The sequence below is a fragment of the Pleurodeles waltl genome, chromosome 2_1, assembly GCF_031143425.1.
Source record: "Pleurodeles waltl isolate 20211129_DDA chromosome 2_1, aPleWal1.hap1.20221129, whole genome shotgun sequence".
NCBI classification, from domain to species: Eukaryota; Metazoa; Chordata; class Amphibia; order Caudata; family Salamandridae; genus Pleurodeles; species Pleurodeles waltl.
In genome coordinates this window covers 212133775-212153528 of record NC_090438.1, presented here as the reverse complement: position 1 = coordinate 212153528, position 19754 = coordinate 212133775, and the positions used below count along the sequence as shown (strand labels likewise).

The 19754-nt window shown below is 43.6% G+C and overlaps 1 protein-coding gene across 3 annotated transcripts in view; it reads left to right on the top strand.

Annotated features, from left to right (window-relative positions):
* The window catches only part of AFF2 (ALF transcription elongation factor 2), a 928871-nt gene that overhangs the window by 437964 nt on the left and 471153 nt on the right, over positions 1-19754 (top strand). The window lies entirely within an intron of this gene.

The window sequence follows — 19754 nt, the reverse complement described above, 5'->3', positions numbered from 1 at the left end:
GATGAAAATGAGTATTTTAATCTTTACAGCCATAATATAAAGCCAGGTGAATTATAAAAAAATCCAAAACATTTTATATGCACATCCTTTTTGTCTGTACTAGTCTAACCTTTACCTACCTCTAAGTAACATCAATTCATATATTATTAGCAGCCTTATAATTATGGTATTGGCTAAATGTGTTGTATTTTCGCTCACCACTTTATGCAAAGCCTCATTATCTTATGCATACCTTGAGAATGATCACAGGCCTGCTGTTGGATATTGGGACTCTGGCATTTCTCCCAAGCACCAGTCTTTGTGTTTGCCCCCTTAAATTCTAAGGTATCTTCATAGGCTTCTCTCTAATAATTCTGTTTAGGTACAGTGGGAAGGGGTTGTTGTGCAGTTTCTTGATTTGGCATAGTTGTATTAATAATACCTGACTTAGATGCATATCCCAATGCTAAGTAATTATATCAAAACATGCTTCCTTCCACATTAGGGTTGTGCCCTGGCAGACAGCCTTGTAATATTGCTCAGTACATGTAGCTATCTGGACAGCAGAATAGAAGTTTTCTCTTTGCTAAATTTTTGTTATTTCTGTTAGTGTGACTAATGTAAGCCTTCTTACAAAGTTCCTTAGCAATCTCACACACTCTGTTAGCTATTGCTATTCAAAGCATTAACTTTCTAGGGCCTTGCCTTTCACACACACACTCAAAGACTTAGTGCACTCATGAGTGTTATACCTGCTTATCTGTTTACTCCTGATGGTCTCCTGATCTGGGGTGTTTCTGTCAGCAACTGCCTAAGGTCCTCCATAATAGACCTCTCTCCTTGTCTGTACTCCCAAAACACCTAGGCTTATTCCACTGGCATTGTGATTATGCTTCCAGCAAGAGTTTGTTGTGTCTACTGCTAGGATACTCACAAAAGGACCAATCCAGACATGTTCAAGAGACCCCACCAATAGAGTCCTCAGGAATTCCACCCTCTACTGGGCCTGACAGTGGGTCAGGTAGTTGGTGTGAAGTCTGAAAGGGGGTTAGTGAGTTGGTGTGACTATCCAGGAGAGGGTACACACTGTGTACAGTACAAGCCAGGATAGGCACCAGACTGCTGACAGGGGCTGCATCAACCCAGACCTATCCATGCTCCAATCTTGCATGATCGTTTTCAGCTCTCTGAGACTGTGCAGAGACTTAAAAAAGGAGTTGGAAATTCCTATGTTTGAAGATTATCAAGTGCTAGTGTCCCATCATTACTCCATTTCTTTTGTCACTAATATGAAACAGCCTATTGCCTGTTTAGTAAGGATTACAGATGCCACTTCTCTTCCCAATTATAGTACATAATCTCTAGGCACCACTCTCCACTCACCCAGGACTGGCTTCTTCCCTCCAAAACTTCAAAAAAGCCTTCTGGAGTAAATGAAGCCACAGGTCTGGGGGCTCTATATTTTCCCATGTGGGAACACGGCTAATTGATAGAGAGTTGCTATTAACAGCTATGAAGATTCAAAACCCACTTCTTCTTCCAGCTGGGGAAGCCAAATATCCTTGGAGAGGGCCTATTGTATATAAAGTATTTTATCTGCCAGGTGGGGCAGTCAAGCAATTATTAACTCAAACCACAAATCTCATTAAGGCTGGGTCAGACAAATATGCCAAATTATGAAGGATCCACAAATGTCAAAGCTGAATTCTTTGTTGGATTCCAGACCCAACTGATCACTGATGGCATCACTGATGACATCATCCAATGAGTGTGTGTTTTCTAAAATGTTATGAGTGTTAAGCATATATACCAAGGTACTGCAAAACGTAAAATAGTATACTTTATGTACTGCTAATGAGTGATACTATTTCTAACATATATTATGTGAGTGGCCATGTGACTGTGGATATCTGTGTGTAGGCGGGTGTCTGAGTGACTGTTTGGGTGTGTGAGTGGGTATGTGAGGTCCTGTATGGGTGTATAAGTAACTATCTGTGTAGCTGTGTGGGTGAGTGAGTGGCTGTGTGAGTGACTATATTGGTGAATGAGTGGGTGTGTGTTAGAAATGGGGTTTTTGGTTGGCAGTCAGGTTACTTCCTGTCCAAGCAAAAGCCCTCACTCTAGTCAGGGTAAGTCACACACTATCCAAGATTATCCTGTGCCCACCCTCTGGTAGCTTGGCACGAGCAGTCAGGCTTAACTTAGAAGGCAATGTGTAAAGTATTTGTGCAATAAATCATACAATACCACCATATAGCACCACAAAAATACACCACACAGTGTTTAGAAAAATATATAATATTTATCAGGATAATTGTAGGTCAAAAAGAATAAAGTTGCAATGGAAAATTGTAGAAATATCACAGGGAAGTGATATAGAGTGTCTTAAGTCTTTAGAATGCAATACAGTGTCTTTCAAGCACAAAGTACCTGGTTTCTGGTGAAAAATCTCCTCAGAGGGCCACAGGAGAAGAGATGCGTGGAAAAAGGGGTGTGTGCGTCGATTTCTCCTCAGCACACACGGACTTGCGTCGGTCTTTTCCACGCGGGGAAGTCGGGCGTCGTTTTCCGGCGGGCAGACAGTCTCTTTTTGTGGATCGCGGGGATTACCAGATGTCCCGGGTCTGTGCGTGGATTCTCCTGCTTGTTTTCCGGCTGCGCGTCGTTCTGCGGGGCTGCGCGTCGAAGTTTCGATCTCACGGTAAGCGTCGCGTCGATTTCACCTTGGAAGTCGGGCGGCGTTGTCCTTGCGAGGCCGTGCGTCGAAAGTTTGGTCTCACGGCAGGCGTCGCGTCGATTTCTCCTTGGAAGTCGGGCGGCGTTGTCCTTGCGAGGCCGTGCGTCAAAGTTTCGCACTCACGGTGGGTGTCGCGTCGATTTCTCCTGGAAAGTCGAGCGGCTTTGTCCTTGCGAGGTTGTGCGTCGAAGTCTCGATCGCCCCGAGGGCGTCGCGTCGATCAGCGTCGGTGTGCGGCGTTTTTCTCGCCGCGAAACAAGCTGTGCGTCGAAAGTTTCGGCGCACGGAGCGTCCAAGTGAAAGGAAGAAGTCTTTTTGGTCCTGAGACTTCAAGGAACAGGAGGCAAGCTCTATCCAAGCCCTTGGAGAGCACTTTCACAGCCAGACAAGAGTTCAGCAAGGCAGCAGGGCAACAGCAAGACAGCAGTCCTTTGTAGAAAGCAGACAGGTGAGTCCTTTGAGCAGCCAGGCAGTTCTTCTTGGCAGGATGTAGTTTCTGGTTCCGGTTTCTTCTCCAGCAAGTGTCTGATGAGGTAGGGCAGAGGCCCTGTTTTATACCCAAATGTGCCTTTGAAGTGGGGGAGACTTCAAAGAGTGGCTAAGAAGTGCACCAGGTCCCCTTTCAGTTCAATCCTGTCTGCCAGGGTCCCAGTAGGGGGTGTGGCAGTCCTTTGTGTGAGGGCAGGCCCTCCACCCTCCCAGCCCAGGAAGACCCATTCAAAATGCAGATGTATGCAAGTGAGGCTGAGTACCCTGTGTTTGGGGTGTGTCTGAGTGAATGCACAAGGAGCTGTCAACTAAACCTAGCCAGACGTGGATTGTAAGGCACAGAAGGATTTAAGTGCAAAGAAATGCTCACTTTCTAAAAGTGGCATTTCTAGAATAGTAATATTAAATCCGACTTCACCAGTCAGTAGGATTTTGTATTACCATTCTGGCCATACTAAATATGACCTCCCTGCTCCTTTCAGATCAGCAGCTGCCACTTCAACAGTGTATGAGGGCAGCCCCAATGTTAGCCTATGAAGGGAGCAGGTCTCCCAGTAGTGCAAAAACGAATTTAGGAGTTTTACACTACCAGGACATATAACTACACAGGTACATGTCCTGTCTTTTACCTACACAGCACCCTGCTCTAGGGGATACCCAGGGCACACATTAAGGGTGACTTATATGCAGAAAAAGGGGAGTTCTAGGCTTGGCAAGTACTTTTAAATGCCAAGTCGAGGTGGCAGTGAAACTGCACACACAGGCCTAGCAATGGTAGGCCTGGGACAAGGAAAAGGAGCTACTTAAGTGGGTGGCACAATCCGTGCTGCGGGTCCACTAGTAGCATTTAATCTATATGCCCTAGGCACCTGGAGTGCACATGACTGGGGACTTATAAATAGATTAAATAGTTCAATCAGGTATGATCCAAAGTTACCATGTTTACAGAGAGAGAGCATATACACTTTATCACTGGTTAGCAGTGGTAAAGTGCGCAGAGTCTAAAAACCAGCAAAAACAGTATCCAAAAATGAGGAGGGAGGCAGGCAAAAAGTTAGGGGTGACTACCCTAAGGCTGTCAGGTCTAACAGTGTGTCATTGGCTGTATGGGAGAGTGTGTGGCTGTGTGAGTGGCTGTATGGGTTGGTGTGTAAGTGACTGTGTGTGTGAGTGAGTAGGTGCCTGAATGGCTGTATGACTGAGTGACTGGTTGTGTAAGTGGCTGTATGGGTGAGTGAGTGGGTGTTTGAGTGGCTGTTAGGTTAAGTGAGTTAGTGTGTGAGTGGTTGTATTGTAGAGTAAGTGCCTGTGTGAATGGATGTATGGGTGATGAATGAGTGGATGTGTGAGTGCTTGCATGGATGTGTAAATGGGTATGTAAGTGGTTGTGTGGGTGGGTGAGTGAGTGTGTGAGTGCTTGTATGAGCAACAGAGTGGCTGTGTTGAGAGACTGTATGGGTGAGTGAGTGGATGTGTGAGTGAATATATAGGTAAGTGAGTGGTTGTATAAGTAGCTGTATGGGTGAGTAAGTGGCTATGTGAGTGCCTGTGTGAGTGAGTGGGTGTGTGAGTGGCTCTATGGATGGATGAGTGAGTGATTGTGTGAAAACTTGTATGGGTCTGTGAATGGGTATGTGACTGGTTGTGTTGGTGTGTGAGTGGATGTATAAGTGGTTGTATAGGGTGTAAGTGGGCATTTGAGTTCTTCTGTGGATGATGTCATCAGTTGTGTCATTTGAGATGTCATCAGTGATGTCATCCGTGATGTCACTGACCATGTCATTCACGAGTGATCCAATAAGCAGTGCATTGCGGGGAATGTGAGTGTCTTAATGGGTCTGTGAGTGAGTGTATGAGTCTCTGATTGGGTATGTGAGGGGGTGCATGATTAAGTGGGTCTATGAGTGGGTACATGAGGATCTGCGTGGATCTGGGAATGGATGCATAAGGGTCTGAGTGGGTCTGTGAGTGGGTGTCTAGGTGTCTGAGTGGGGCTGTGTGCGGGTGCATGAGTGTCTGATGGGTCTTTGAAGGGGTGTGTAAATGTCTGAGTGGGTCTGTGAGTCGGTGTGTGAGTGAGTCGGTCTGTGAGTGGGTGCATGAATCTGGATGGGTCTGTGAGTGGGTACCTGAGTCTCTGAGTGGGTCTGTGAGTGGGTGTATGGGTGTTTGAGTGGGTGCATAAGGGTCTGAGTGGATCTTTGATTGGATGATGGGGGCTGAGTGGATCTGTAGACGGGTTCATCAGGGTCTGAGTGGATCTGTGAATTGGTGTGTGAGTGGGTCTGTGAGTGGTTGCATGAATCTCTGAGTGGGTCTGTGAGCGGATGCATGATTGTCTGAGTGGGTGTGTGAGTGGGGGAATGATTATCTGAGTGTGTCTATAAGCAAACTGTATTAGTGTCTGAATGAGTCTGTGAATGTATTCTTTCTTTAAAAAATCCGATATTCGTGAATTCTTCACAATGTTACATTTGGGACCACCTGACGGTCACAATGAATTTGCAAATATTGTGCATGGGGAAAAAACCTGTTTCTTTACATATTTGGTTCCTCAAAGACCCATATATGCCAAGCATAGGGTCAGGGTATCTCTACATGGACTGTTTATAACTCTATTAATATTAATTTACAATCCCAGGACAGTATCCTGTTACCTAAAATGACAGGCGCAACTTTCTGCTCAGGTTGTGGGCAGCCTATCACAATATTCCTGCTGGAGTGCAAATTTACAAATTTGTTGCAATAATTGTAAAAATGTCACACAGGAACAACAGCCCTAGAGACACAAATTTATTTTCCCTTTGAAATCTCGAAAACTACTGAACAAATTTACAGCAAATAACAACAAGCACAATTCGTGGATGCAAATCTACCTTTCTGCCAAATTTGATGGGGGTGGAGAAAAAAGGGGGAGTCATGATAAGTGTGTTCCCTATGTTAATTTCCATAGGATATTTAGACACAGCTACAGCCCGAACCGCTGAACAGAATTACACCACATTTGGCAGGAAGCTGGATCTTGGTTCCCAGATTGTGCCTTTTGTTATTTGGTGCAAATCTGTTCAGTAGTTTAGAAGTTATTAAAGGTTTAAAATATTACACCAAACAAAGTTCAGAAGGTGGCACTCCAAACAACTGAAATGTTTATTTAGACAAAAAAATCCTTGTCAAATTTCAAATTCTCAAATTCAACATGCAAAAGCAGGGCAACGCATTTCAACCATCACGGTCTTCTTCATTAGCCCAAAAAGAAAAAATGCAACCTCACCATGGCCCCTCCTACCTTAGTTATATAATCCCTTACTAGTCATAGACATAAAAGAAATTTTTAAGATTTTTTTTTCTCTCTTTTTTCTTTTTTCTCTCAAATAAATACTACGATAAATACAGAATAAATTTACAAAATTTCCACATGACCAATAATATAATGATCTAAACACTACTTTAGCAACATTTCCATTCAATTTCCAAATTGAAAACAAACGTCATGACAATTTTCCTACTACTTGTAGGATGGCCACATTTACAATAAAATCATGTTTATATTGTAAATGTGGCCATCCTACAAGTAAAAGGAAAAGCGTCTGAACTTTGTTTGGTGTAATAGTGAAATGGGTCCTGCGCCCATAATGGAGCACCAACATCGCTAGGCGAGCGCAGGAAGAACAGCAGTAGCTTTTCAAGTTGTTTAAGGTTAAAAATATATAGACATCTAGGGACGCAGATCCTCTGCAGATCCAACAGTCGCTGTGTCGATATCTGATTGGCTGCCAACACTTTAACCATGAAGTGCTGGCAGCCATTTTGTGACTCACCAAAAAAAAAGAAAAGGTGGCTGGATAGGATTACCCTGGCCCCTCCCCTTTGTCCTGGTGCCCCCCTGGAACCCTGCCTGGGCAATAAAGCATTTGTTTTTCACATTTTCAAAAAGATCCACTGATTTTGTCAGATTTTTATTAAATAGCGGTCACCCACCATCTTATTTATTTTACCCTGGGATGGGCAGGTCCCGGGGGCATTGCAGTAATTATAAATGAACACAGGGTTCCCTTCCAGGGGCTTACCGAATCCTCCGGGACCACCATCTCCCCGGGGCTGAAATTAGTATTATGCAGGGGCTGCGCAGACCCTCCTGGGCCCCAGAACCACCAACTCCCTGTGGCCATACAATGTTACAACAAATAGGGGGCTGTGTGGACTCCGCTGGGCCCCGGGGACTACCATCTCCCTGGGGCAAAAACAATATCATTGGGGGGGGGGGTGCACAGACGCCCCATACCCTAGGGATCACCTCCTCTCTGGGGTCTTTTTAATTTTTACAGGAGGGAATTACAGCCTCATGACCACCACCTCCCCGGGGCTGGTCCATGCATTGCATAGGAGGGGGGATGTGCAGTCCCCCCCTCCTGGAGCCATATATGGCCCTGGGGGCAGCCACCCTCCAGGACCGGCTCCTGCTACCTCCAGAGATGCCCACCCTCTGGAGGTAGCTCTTTGCTTTTGCTTGGAGGGAGCTATGACAGCTCTAGCCAAGCAAAGGTTAACTTAACTCTGTTCCCAGCAAGCAAGAGCATTAAAGATGCTCCTGCCTACTGGGAGCAGAGTTTTCTCCTCTTTCCCTGCTCGCTGCTGTGCAAGAAAAGATTGCTCCTGCACACATGGAGCTGCAATTTTAGCACCAGTTGCTCCTCCACGCAGGGAGATGCATTTTTATCAGCTCCCTGCTTGCGGGAGCAGTGCCAGCTCCTGCAGGTGTCGGGCCCAACTGAGACTGTGGTGACCTTGAGGCTTCCCCTGTGCTCTCCTAATCATGAAATGAAATTTTCATGATTTATTCATCCTTTCATTTTTCTGAATACTATATGAGTAACATTAAAATTGGCAATAGTGAAACTGTATATTTTAAGTGTAAAAGGAAGGCAAATCTGCATTACTGGATGCAATAAAAACTATTATAGTCAAATGCCAAAGTCGATGTCTCCTCTGTTCTAGGGTACTGTAGGCATATTTTTAAATCCCTGCGACTCGGTCAAATGTATATGTAAGTTTAAGACCATTAACTGGCAGGTCACTAATTCCAAATCATATTATACTTTAAGAAAATATGCCAATAGTAGAAAGTACACTAGGCTCAGGCATTTTATGCAATAAGGACTTCACGGGTCTCATCCAACGCACTAAAAGCCATTATTATTTCTCTACTCAATAGAGTTGTTTTCCATTAAATAAATGAACTCTTTAAATAAAAAATAAATAAATAAAAACATTTCCTATTCCTCGTTGATTTCTTTCGCTAAAACGCAAACCAACACGGTCGAAAGATGCTAAATGCAAAGATAATAACCTTAATACGGAAGGGGGTGGGCTGTCTAGTCTAGTTACCAATGCACTGTGTAGCTGACAAGTCGCTTAAGTATTTTTCTGTGGATTCCGGGGGGCTGCTGTGGACTACATGATGTGAATTGAAAATGATTACACAGACGTCACTGGAAAAGTGAGTAACGAGCTGGCTCGCCCAGTGAATCATGCAAACCTGTCAAAAGCAGGAACACTTTTGGGAAGAGATGATGTCAAATAGCAGTAACTTAGCAACACAGCATTTAGCTGTCAAGAGAAAGAATTAGAGTAGCCACTTTTAAATCGCTGAGTAAATAAATGAATCTCTCTCTGTCTTGGGCCTGCTTTACAAATAGCACTGTGAGCTGTGTACTCTGTCAAACAGTTGCTTTCTTTGTGCAATGACATTTATTGTTTGTTTTCCAGTGGTTAAAGCTTTTTAGAGTGGGGTTTGAACAATTTCCAATATTTAATTTTTCTCTTCTCTTTTGCGTGATTCCCGCTTCCATTGCCTCTCAAAAAGATAGACATCGAGTTCTAAGTTGCCATCTTTCTGTTCTTTTTTTCTGCAAATAAAGTGGAGCAGATTTCCCGGTGACACATTCGATTTGTGTTTGTTGTTTTTTTTACTGAGACGTTTATCCTCAATCACGCGTTCAGGAGGCTATTTATTGCACAAAGACAGACATTACTAACAGCGGACATGCAGTTCTTCGGCAGAGAAGTTGCGAGTACATGTGCGCATAAGAGCCGCGTAATTAATTTAAACAAGTAGTGCAATTGTAAAACTACAATAAAGTGACGGTTTTAGGTTCCATTCCAGATTTTACTTTCGCAAGTCACTTAACATTAGAAGTTTACTCCAATTAGTTCAATTGATTTTAACGAGGTTTATAACTCTCACTAGCAGTTCGAGCTGCTAAATGATTGCCCAAAGCTGGAACGTGATGTCAACTGTAGAACACAGGCCTAGTTAAAACACATGCTTGTTAAAAAAACAGTTTTTCCCTAATGTTAACTAGTAAGATGCAGTCACGTATCCCTAGGGGCACGCGCGGTCATTTCTGCAGCTGTGCAGTGGCGCGCCTGCTTGACCAGAGGCATAGCTGCCAATGATGCAGCAGGTGTATTGCAGTCCCCTAAAGGCCCGTTGAACACTGCAAATGCTGTGTTTTACTACCTCAATAGCAGTCAAAGTGGCTGTTTTCCTTGCTTGCGCCAGGCATCGTTGGTACACTTCCGTGCTTGACTTGTACTTGGTAGTGATAGAGCGGAACGTTGTAACGATTTACCTGCGTTCGGACGCTCTTTAGGCCAATGAATCTTTTGACTAAGTGGGAACTCTCTGTACTCTTAATCGATCAGTCGCATCAAATCAATAATCAATAACGTACATAAGCAATACCTTGATCAACATAACACTTAACAATTAATCCAGAATACATTTCGGCGAACCCTGACCTTTCAGTCAGGAATAACCACACCAGTTTATTGCAAAGTTAGTAAATTTATTTCCCTATATTAACAAAGCTAGTACAATATATATGTCTCTCAACACCAAATGATAAACATATATGAACATTAATAGCTGTCCATAACGTCGAAACAAGTGTAATCTATGTAGCATTTGAATCACAAGGCATTCGATAATGGCAATGCAAAGCACTAATACGATAATCTATAATGAACTAATTGCGTACATTTAGTCAGCATAACAAGATCTCAAATTGCATCGTGCGACGTATGGAATCCTCGTCTAACCTCAAATTAGCATCAGCATGTGGGAATTCATGCAAAAACAATTTGGTAACATTAATTTAGAAAACTCCTAGCTAGGGCTCTTACCAAAATCAGCAGTTGGTTACCTAAAAGCAACACAATGCAATTTTACAATTTCCTTTCATAATTACCAATTCCGATCAGCAATCAATGAATTCTTCGTCTCACAGGTATCGTTTCTTGATCAGCATAGGGCCGGGACGAAAGGGGCAAAGGTGAACGGGGCAATTGCCTCACGGCGGCAAGGTAAAACTACTACTTCATGCAAAGGGACAAATCAAAGTTAAAGTCTCTAGGGCAAGAATCATTAAAGTCTCTTTCTCTCGACTAGAGAAAGCATCAAAGTCTCTCAAAATGGCGTCGCAGCAAAGTGGGCCATACTAGCTACGAAGTCAAAATGGCGGGATGTCCGAAGATAGAGAGAGCTTTCCTCTCGTGCACCTGGGTTTTATAGACAACAGTTCAAGTCCAGTAGGGTCTCCATTGGAGGGTTCATAGGTTAGCTTCAAATTGACCAATCAAAAACGACAGTTCTCAAGCTTTTACTTAAGCATACATTATCCTTGGAGATGGGTACGCAAGTTGCAACATTGTCTCTCGATTAGCTTACTCTCAGAGCCTCCATTGTCCGCACCTGCAAGCCGACCTTGAATTAAAGAGAAAATATGCCATGCTGGCACCAACTTTAAGATAAGCATGTGAACAGTCTCTGTGGAAAAGTACAGCTTCAAGCAGAAATACACGTTTAATAGCACAGTGGAAAAATACGAACATTTAAACCGTGAGACCAGGCAACTAGGCCAAAGCCTCCGCTAAAGTAATGCTAAGCTAAGGCATTTCAAATAAGCAAATCGTAGCACATGTTTATGATTATGTCGGATTAGTGCAATTCTAATGCACCACGTTATATAAAGCACGCATATAAAGGATGACAAACTACTCTGAGGGCACATTTTGTCCCCGTACAATCTTCATTAATTCGGTTAATGTCACACGCGATTATGTCAGCACTACGTTTATGCGTTAATAAGTCAAAACCTTCATTTTCTGCTTCATCAGTAGTCAGAGGTCTGCATACATTATACGTGGTTTCTGACTACAACGTGTGCTTCTACAGCACTGACACTGTTCGGGGGACCTGTTGCCTCTTTGCAAATTGGAACCCGATACAAAGGTTGTCAGTTTTTCACCACTCATAGTTGAGGTGGACAAGCCACTGAAAGCTCGATCAAGGCCCGAGCTCAAACGTTGCTTTGGCTCAGCAGGTCCTGTTGAGCCCATAACTTTCTGAGCTCTAAGAGCCGAACCAAAACCCTCGACTCGGTTCTCCCTGTTAATTTGATAGCTCGTCCACTTCTCCCCCCTAAGACTGTCTGAGAAGTACCTTTGCTAGAACTGTTGTCAACTTGTCAGTATATTCTTAGGCATTTACAACTCAGGTCTTGCTGCCACCTTTTAAGGTTGCGCTATAGTCAGAGCAATAAAATTGAATGCGAATAAGTTTGAACTTATACCAAACTCAAGTCCCCTCTTTAAAGCACAAGGCTATTGTATTTTAGAAATATTCAGCTGAGTTCTGCATCTATTATATATATATATGTTTAGCTGATTCGGCAACACTAATCAGTAATTATTTAAATACTTTTTTGAAACGACTACATTTGCAGCTTGAACTAATTTTCTGGAACGTTTTCAAGCAAAATCAGCAAAGTCAGGCAGCGGATGCAACAAACCTCTGTAAAGGATTTATTGTACTTGTAATATGGCACGCTTCATGTGGAACAAAAGGCAACAAAAAAAAAAATCTCCTAAATTAAATAACCAGACTAGATGATATGCATGGATAGATAAGGATTTTCATGCAGAGCCTTTTATTGTCTCTAAAATGTTATCTCATTGAGCAATGGAGAGGTAATGTGTGGAACACAAATCCTCAACTACAGCCCAATCAGATCTACTTTGGAAGATGATAAAGTTATGATGTCTTGTGGGTAGATATGTGATCTACAAGATATCCGAACGGTTTCTGTGAAGGTCTTTGTGAACCGGAGTCAGCATTTCAAATTGGTAGGATGGAGATAACATTTTTAAACCAGTGCAAAATGAATACAGTTCAGTATTAAGCCATCTAGTTTGAGAGTGATAAGTGTTTGGGTAAAGGATCTGAGGTTGGGAATTCGGATTTAGTGTTTCATGTTCTTAATGAATTTAAGACACATTTGGCTGAAAACATGAGGCTTGATTTGGAATTTGAAAAATAAGAGCAGGCGCTGAATGGCTGCAACTCTTTTGTGAGTATATGTATTTCTGTTTGTTAAACACATAATTCAAATATCGTCGAGATTGTATTGAGGGAATACGGTTTTGCATATTATTGTGTAAAAATGGAGACATCCTGTAAGCACTTTGAATTATGTAGGGGCATAGCATTTTAAAGGGGTAGAAACCCCCATTGCGTGGTCCCTAAAGAAAGATGTCGCCATTTCTTTAAATTGACACAGGGCTGATCCAAATTCCACTACTAATAAAATTGTATTAAAATGGCTGTTTTGTATGCAGGCATTATTACACCAGTAGCCTAAGCTGTTGCACATTAGTATTCCACCTTTCTATTGATCTGCGTTTCAAATGGCAACATACCTTCAAGAAAACTGGTACTTGCCTAGCATTATGGTAGATTCTTTGAAGGAGTCAATCTCTGTGTGAAATACCCTTCTGCTGTCTGATTCTATAAAACTGCACTGCACTAAACATTCATAGCAATAAAAAATAACAACGCTAAAGCCTCAGGAGTAAAGCTAGTAATTCATTAATTCATTCCTACAGGTGTAAAGCAGAGACTGGAATAGAACATGAACACAAAATTTCATGCACGAAGTTAAGTAATGACATTGCAAATTAGGGCCCTTTTCTATAAGTGTCAGATTGGACACTAATACTCTTTCCTAGAATGGGGAACCAGATTGGCAAAAAAAATAAAATATGTAAGGTAGTTGTAGTTAGGACCTAGTTTCCATAAAAAGCGTTTTTTGACTTGCCTGTCTTTTTGGCACCATGTGACGAATACTCACAAAATTTTCCAGAAAAATTCCCTCTTGAATCTTGTTGCATATGGAAAATTTCAGGGTGATCTATCAAGTGGGGGCTGAGAAAGAAGGGTGGTCAAAATAAGTGTGTTTCCCATGTTAATTCCCATAAACTGTTTAGACACGCCGGCAGCCCGAACCACTTGGCGAAACTAAACCAAATTTGGCAGAAAGGTAGCTTTTGATCCTCAGTTGAGGCTTTTTGTATTTTCTTTAAATCCATTCAGTACTTTAGGAAAAATTAAAGGAAATCCAAATTTGCATATATAGGATCATGACGAATTTGTGAATACTGCAGAGATCTGATTGGCTGCCAACACTTCAACCCAAAAAACTGAAAAAAGAAAGAAAAAGGGGCAGGGTACTGTTACCCTAACCCCTTAGCCTTGGTCCAGGGGTCCCCCGGGGACTCACCCAGGGCTAAAGGGCATTTTTTTTAAATTAACAGTGAAGATCATGAATATTTGCAAATTTTGCTGTAGATTAAAAAAAAAAAAAGCAAGCATGGTCTACCACTCTTACTTTTCATTTAGCCCCCTGCTGGGCCAAACCCAGAGGCATACATAAAATATAAGAGGGGGGCAAAGGAGCCCCCCCCCAGGGCTTATCAAAGCCTGGGGACCACCACCTCCCCGGGGCAAGACAATTATAATATGAAGGGGGGGCACATGGCTCCCCTGGTCCCCAGAGACCACCATCTCCCTGGGCAATCTCTAATTCTACTGTTCGTGGGTGGGCCTGTGCCGCATCCCTGGGCCTAGGGACCGTTCCCTCCCTGGGGCAATGAACTAATATGTATGCAGAGGGGCCTAGGCTGCCCCCTTGCAGCCCAGGGGGCCACTACCTCCCCGGGGCAATGAGCGATTATGTATGTGGGGGCCACATGGACCACCACTTCCCTGGGGCAAAATTGAATGATGGAATGGGACACAGCGCCCTCTTGGAGCCATACATTGCCCTGGGGACCGTCTCCCCCAGTGCCAGCTCATTCTACCTCTGGAGGTGCCCACCCTCAGGAGGTAGCAGATTACTTTTGCTTGACGGGAGCTGACATTTCCTGGCAAGCCAAAGCAAACGTAACTCTGCTTTCTTCCAAACAGCTTCTACTTGCTGACAATTGAGTTTTCATCTCTTTCCCTGCATGCAAACATGCCTGCAGGGAAAGAGATGAAAACATTGCCCCCACAAGCAGGGAGCTGCTATTTAAAGCAACCTCCTGCTTGCAGGAGCAATGCCAACTCTCAAAGGACATGGGCAGCTGGCTAGGACCACAGGTGCTTTGAGGCTCCCCCGCGGCCCTGTCATTTTACCTCTCCATCTTATTGCAATGGTCTCTCCATACAATAAAGTATAAGCATCACACTAGCAAGATGTTTGATTTGCATGTTATAGTTCCCTTTTGATGCACAGCAGAACAGAGTCACCTCTGGCCTACTGGTAAAGCTCCTGGATTGTCACTCAGTAGGTTGAAGGTTAAAATCCAGGTATCTCATGGCAGTGTGTCTGTTTAATTACTCATGTTTTGAATGTTAAACACTCATTGTGATGGAACATTTATATATTTTTCCCGAACTCCATCTTTGGCTTGAATGCCCTAGATATGTCTGGACAATGGGCACTAAGGATTTGCCTGTGGCCGGTGGTTGAGCTCTCATACCCTCACACAAAAAGTTGAGGGTTTCAGTCTAGGTGTGTCAGTTGTCACTTCACAGCTTTAAATTCTTTTAAACTTAAAAAATGTAAGGTACGTACAGAAAGGTGATCACACTCTTTTTACTTGTCAAATACATGTTTTTTCTATTTGTCAGAATAATTCTTATTGTAAGTGGCATGGGGGTTAGGTGGTTATAGGGAGTTGACCGCAGGGCCTGGCAGCAGGTCAGGCCTTACCGCCAATCCATGCCACACACAGCTGAAGGCCATGCATGGTGTGGGGTTGGGTGGTTATGGGGGTTGGTTGCAAGGCCAAGTCCTTGGCTAGGCCCTGTGGCCAACTGCTGTGCACGTGCAGGGTTGGGTGGATAAAGGGGGTTTGCTGCAAGCCACGCATGGCCAAAGGCTGTTCATGGTGCGGGGTTCGGGTGGTTATAGGGGGTGAACCGCAGGTCCTGGCCAAGGCTAGGCCCTGCGGCCAACTGACACCACGCACAAGGCCAAAGCCTATGCGTGACATGGGGCTGGGCTCCAAAGTACGTGTGCGGCAGTGGTTGGCTTAATGTATAGTAATTAAACTTATTTTATGTTAAAAAAAAATAAAAAATGCACTGAAAAAAACAAAGGTTACAGGGATGCCATAGTTAAAAAACAGAAAATGTATAAAACCATAGAAATTCACCTGCTATATATAATTGGTTATTTCAAGTAATTATAACACGTGCCCTAGCGTAACTATAACTCATACCCTCACCATGCACTGCTAATTACTCCAGATATTATAGCATTCATGAAATCTTTTATAACATCATTGATAATATCACTGTAACATTTTTTTGTAAAAATATTCATAAAAATACTGTGCATGGTGGGGGCGCTAGTTATAGTTGTCTTAGGGCACGAGGTATAATTACTTGAAATAACTCTAACTATAAAAGTTGAATTTCTATGGTTTTGTACGTTCAAAATGTGAGCCTAACAGTAACATCCCTGTAACCTTTGGTTTCTAAGTGAATATATATGTATATATATTTTTTCAATTAAAAAATTAAAGGCTACAGGGACGTTATAGTTAGGTTCTGAATTTACTCGCACTAAACCATAGAAATTCAGCAGTTGGAGTTATTTCAAGTAACTATAACTCGCACCCTAAGGTAACTATAACTCACGCCCCGGCCATGCAGGGTTAATGTTCAACAATTTGACTGCTAATGTTTCATTGGTATTTTTATTGGCATTATAAAAGTTGTTATGAATGTTGCAATATCTGGGGTAATTAGCAGTGCATGGTGTTGGCACGAGTTATAGTTATCTTAGGGTGCGAGCTATAGTTACTTGAAATAACTCTAAGTATAACTGCTGAATTTCTATGATTTTGGGCGAGTAAATTCAGAACCTACCTATAACCTCCCTGTAACCTTTGTTTTCTTAATTGAATTTCTATTTTTTAAACATTTTATTTCCTAACTTTAATGTCCCCTGTACCCTTTTTTTTCAGTGAATTTCTATGGTTTTTAAAAAAAATGTAAAGTAATTTAAATTATTGTATGTTAACCCAACCACTGCTGTGCACAGCCTTCAGCCATGCACAGCTGGGGTTCACCGAAGGGCCTGGCCCTGTGGTCAACCCCCTTTATCCTCCCAATCTGTGCTGTGCACTGCCTTTGGCTGTGCATGGTGGGGGTTTGGCAAAGGCGCCGGTCGCAGGCTAAGCCCAGTGGCCAACAACCATCACCACCCAACCCCACACTGCACATGGCTTTTGGCTGTCTATGGTGTGGTTGGCAGCAGGGTCTGTCTCTCTGGATGTGAGAATAGGTGTGAGAGGGTGTCTCTAAGTTTGAGAGTGGATGTGACAGTGTCTTGGGTGTGAAAGTGGGTGTGGGAAGGTCTATGTGGGCATGAGAGTGGGTGTGAGAGTGTCTCGGTGTAAGAGGGAGTCACTGGGGTGAGAGTGGATGTGAGTGTCTCTGTGAGTGGGTGTGTGAATGTATGTGTGGGTGTGTGAGTGAGTGCGTGACTCTCTGAGTGGGTCTGTGAGTCAGAACATGAGTCTCTAGGAGGGTCTGTGAGTCTCTGAGTGGGTCAGTGAATAGATGCATGAGTGTCTGAGTAGATCTGTGAGTGGGTACATGACTGAGTGCATCTGTGAAAGAGTGCATGAGTTTCTGAGTGGTTCTGTGAATGAGTATGTGAGTCTCGTAGTGGGTCTGCGAGTGGATGTATGAATGTCTAAATGGGTCTATGAGTGGGTGCATGAATGCCTGAGTGGATCTGGAAGTGGGTACATGAGTGTCTGACTGAGTTTCTGAGTGCATCTGTGAGTGGGTGTGTGAGTGTCTGTGTGGGTGTGTCAGTAGTTGTGTGAGTGATCGGACCCAAAGGAACCTCACCTGCCATTTTATCCAACAAGAGTCCACAGTTTTGCACAAAATGGCTACCCAAGTGGAGCTCTTTCTGCTTCCTTGGCTAAATATCCAGTATGGTATGTATTCTACACTACAGCTGCATAATGGAGCACAAGGCAAGGTCACCACTGTCCTTGTGTGTGTTTTGGCAATATGATTGTGACTGGTGCCTCTTTATCTAGAAATACATGATAACATGAATCCTCCTATAGAGAGGCCAACACGACTACAAAGACATAAATGTCCACCAAACCAGGGTCCTTCCTCTTACCTATATGATGTAAGTTCTTGTTTGCTTTGTGAAGTTCTCATATTCCTCTGCATCAATAATGTGCCACCAAATTCAGTGGCAAAGGCCCTGGGGGGGCCTTTGGTAAGCTGTACATCATGGCAAAATGCAGGAAGACCTTTGCTTACTACTAAGGTGGACGGTGCAGGACAAAGTGGGTGGAGCTTCCAGGTGATTTGCACATTTGTATACTTATAGCAACTTAAGCAGAAAACCATGGACTCTTCTCTCACCAGGAGAGGAGAAGAAACAAATGAAGGAGGGGGGGCACACAGCTCCTTCCCTGGGCCAATTTTGGCCCCAGTGACCCCATATCCTGGCCATGTCTGCTGGGTGTCCTGGAGTTGGACTGCAGAGGGAGCCTCAAGGCCCTGCAGTCCCAGCCAGCTCCCCACCTCCTGTGGAAGCCGGCATTGCTCTTACACCCAGGGAGCTGATAAACATGCAAGGGGGGACCCACACAGCTTCCCTCTAGTGTTTGACTTAGCTCTGTGGAGGTGGTGATGCCCAGGGCCGGGGGTCTGCAACACAGCCCCTTCATCATGTTATTTCATCTTCGGGGAAGTGGCAGTTGCCTGGCCCCCCTTATCTTGAATAAATTGTCATTGGAGGTGGTGGTCCTTTGAGCTATGGGAGGGGCTGTGCGGGCCCCCGCATTAATTTCATATTTAGCCGTACAAGCCACCCCATTAAAAATTACTATTTTGCCCCGGGGAGGTGGTAGTCCCCGGGGCATAGGGTGCTATGAGGCCCTCCCACACTAGTATTTTATTGTGCACCTTGGAGGTGGCTGTTCCTGAGGCTTTGAAAAGCCCTAGGAGGGGGGCCCATGGGCCCCTCCCCTTTTTTCACTCAGCGAGTTATAGTTCCCTAGTACGTAAGTTATAGTTACTTGAAATAACTCTAACAATAACTGCTAGATATCTATGACTTTGTATGAATAAATTTAGAACCTAACTATAACATCCCGGTAACCTTTGATTTTGTTAAGTGAATTTCTATGTTTTTTCACCCAGGTGTGGTGGGGGTAGATCTCAGGGACTGTCTTTCTGGTGTGAGAATAGGTATGAGAGGGGGTCTCTGGGTGTGAGAAGGTGTCTCTGGTTTTTCATACTGGGGGAGAGGGGGTGCGCAGCCCCCCTCCCCTGGCCAATTTTGTCTCTGGGGACCCCATCCCATGGGGCTGAGCCTTAATACATATTCATGGCTGGCTCTAGGGTGGTGGGACTGGTGCCACCTCACTGGGTGCTGACTTCCGGTGGGGGCGCCATGCTTTCAAGATTATTATGGTTTCAAATGCACCTGCTGCTGCATTTCTTGCCTCCAGCAGTTTTCAGGCATCAATAGAAATTTCAAGGTGACTCCTGATTAATGTTCTTCCTGGAGATTGGAGTTTTGTCCAGTGGAAGTTTTGACTGATCATAAGGTAGCGCTAGCACAGAGGGTTAATATGCCTTCTTCAAGAAACATCTACCATGCAGATCACAAAGTGCATGTAATATGAATAGGTCAGTTGGTTACAGCTTTTGTCAGAGAGGTCCATTTATTGCTTGCAGGTTAGAAGTTAAAATCCTAATGTAGAATATTGAGCAATTAACTGTCATTGAGGAGCTGCATGCAAACTTCAACGTATAGATTAGAGCATTATGATTTTTTCCCCCAGTCTTTCATTAACCTAATGTTGCAAAACGGGTTAATTTGAGTAGAAATCAATTATTACTATTAAAGAGAACCCCCAACCATGGTGTTACATTTTAAATATTGAGTTTGTGCTTCTCCAGACTATGCACTCTTAAAATATACTTCCTACCAGTATGGGTGACGTGACCCCTTCACCTTGTAGTCCTCTGTCCTATATAACATTTCCTATACACTGATTTACAAACCTATGATTGATTGTCTCTGTGTATTGTGTGTGTGATGTAAAGTGCTCTGACAATGTTATGAATGGCACTATAAAAATAATGAAATGCATCTGAGAGAGACTGGTTATG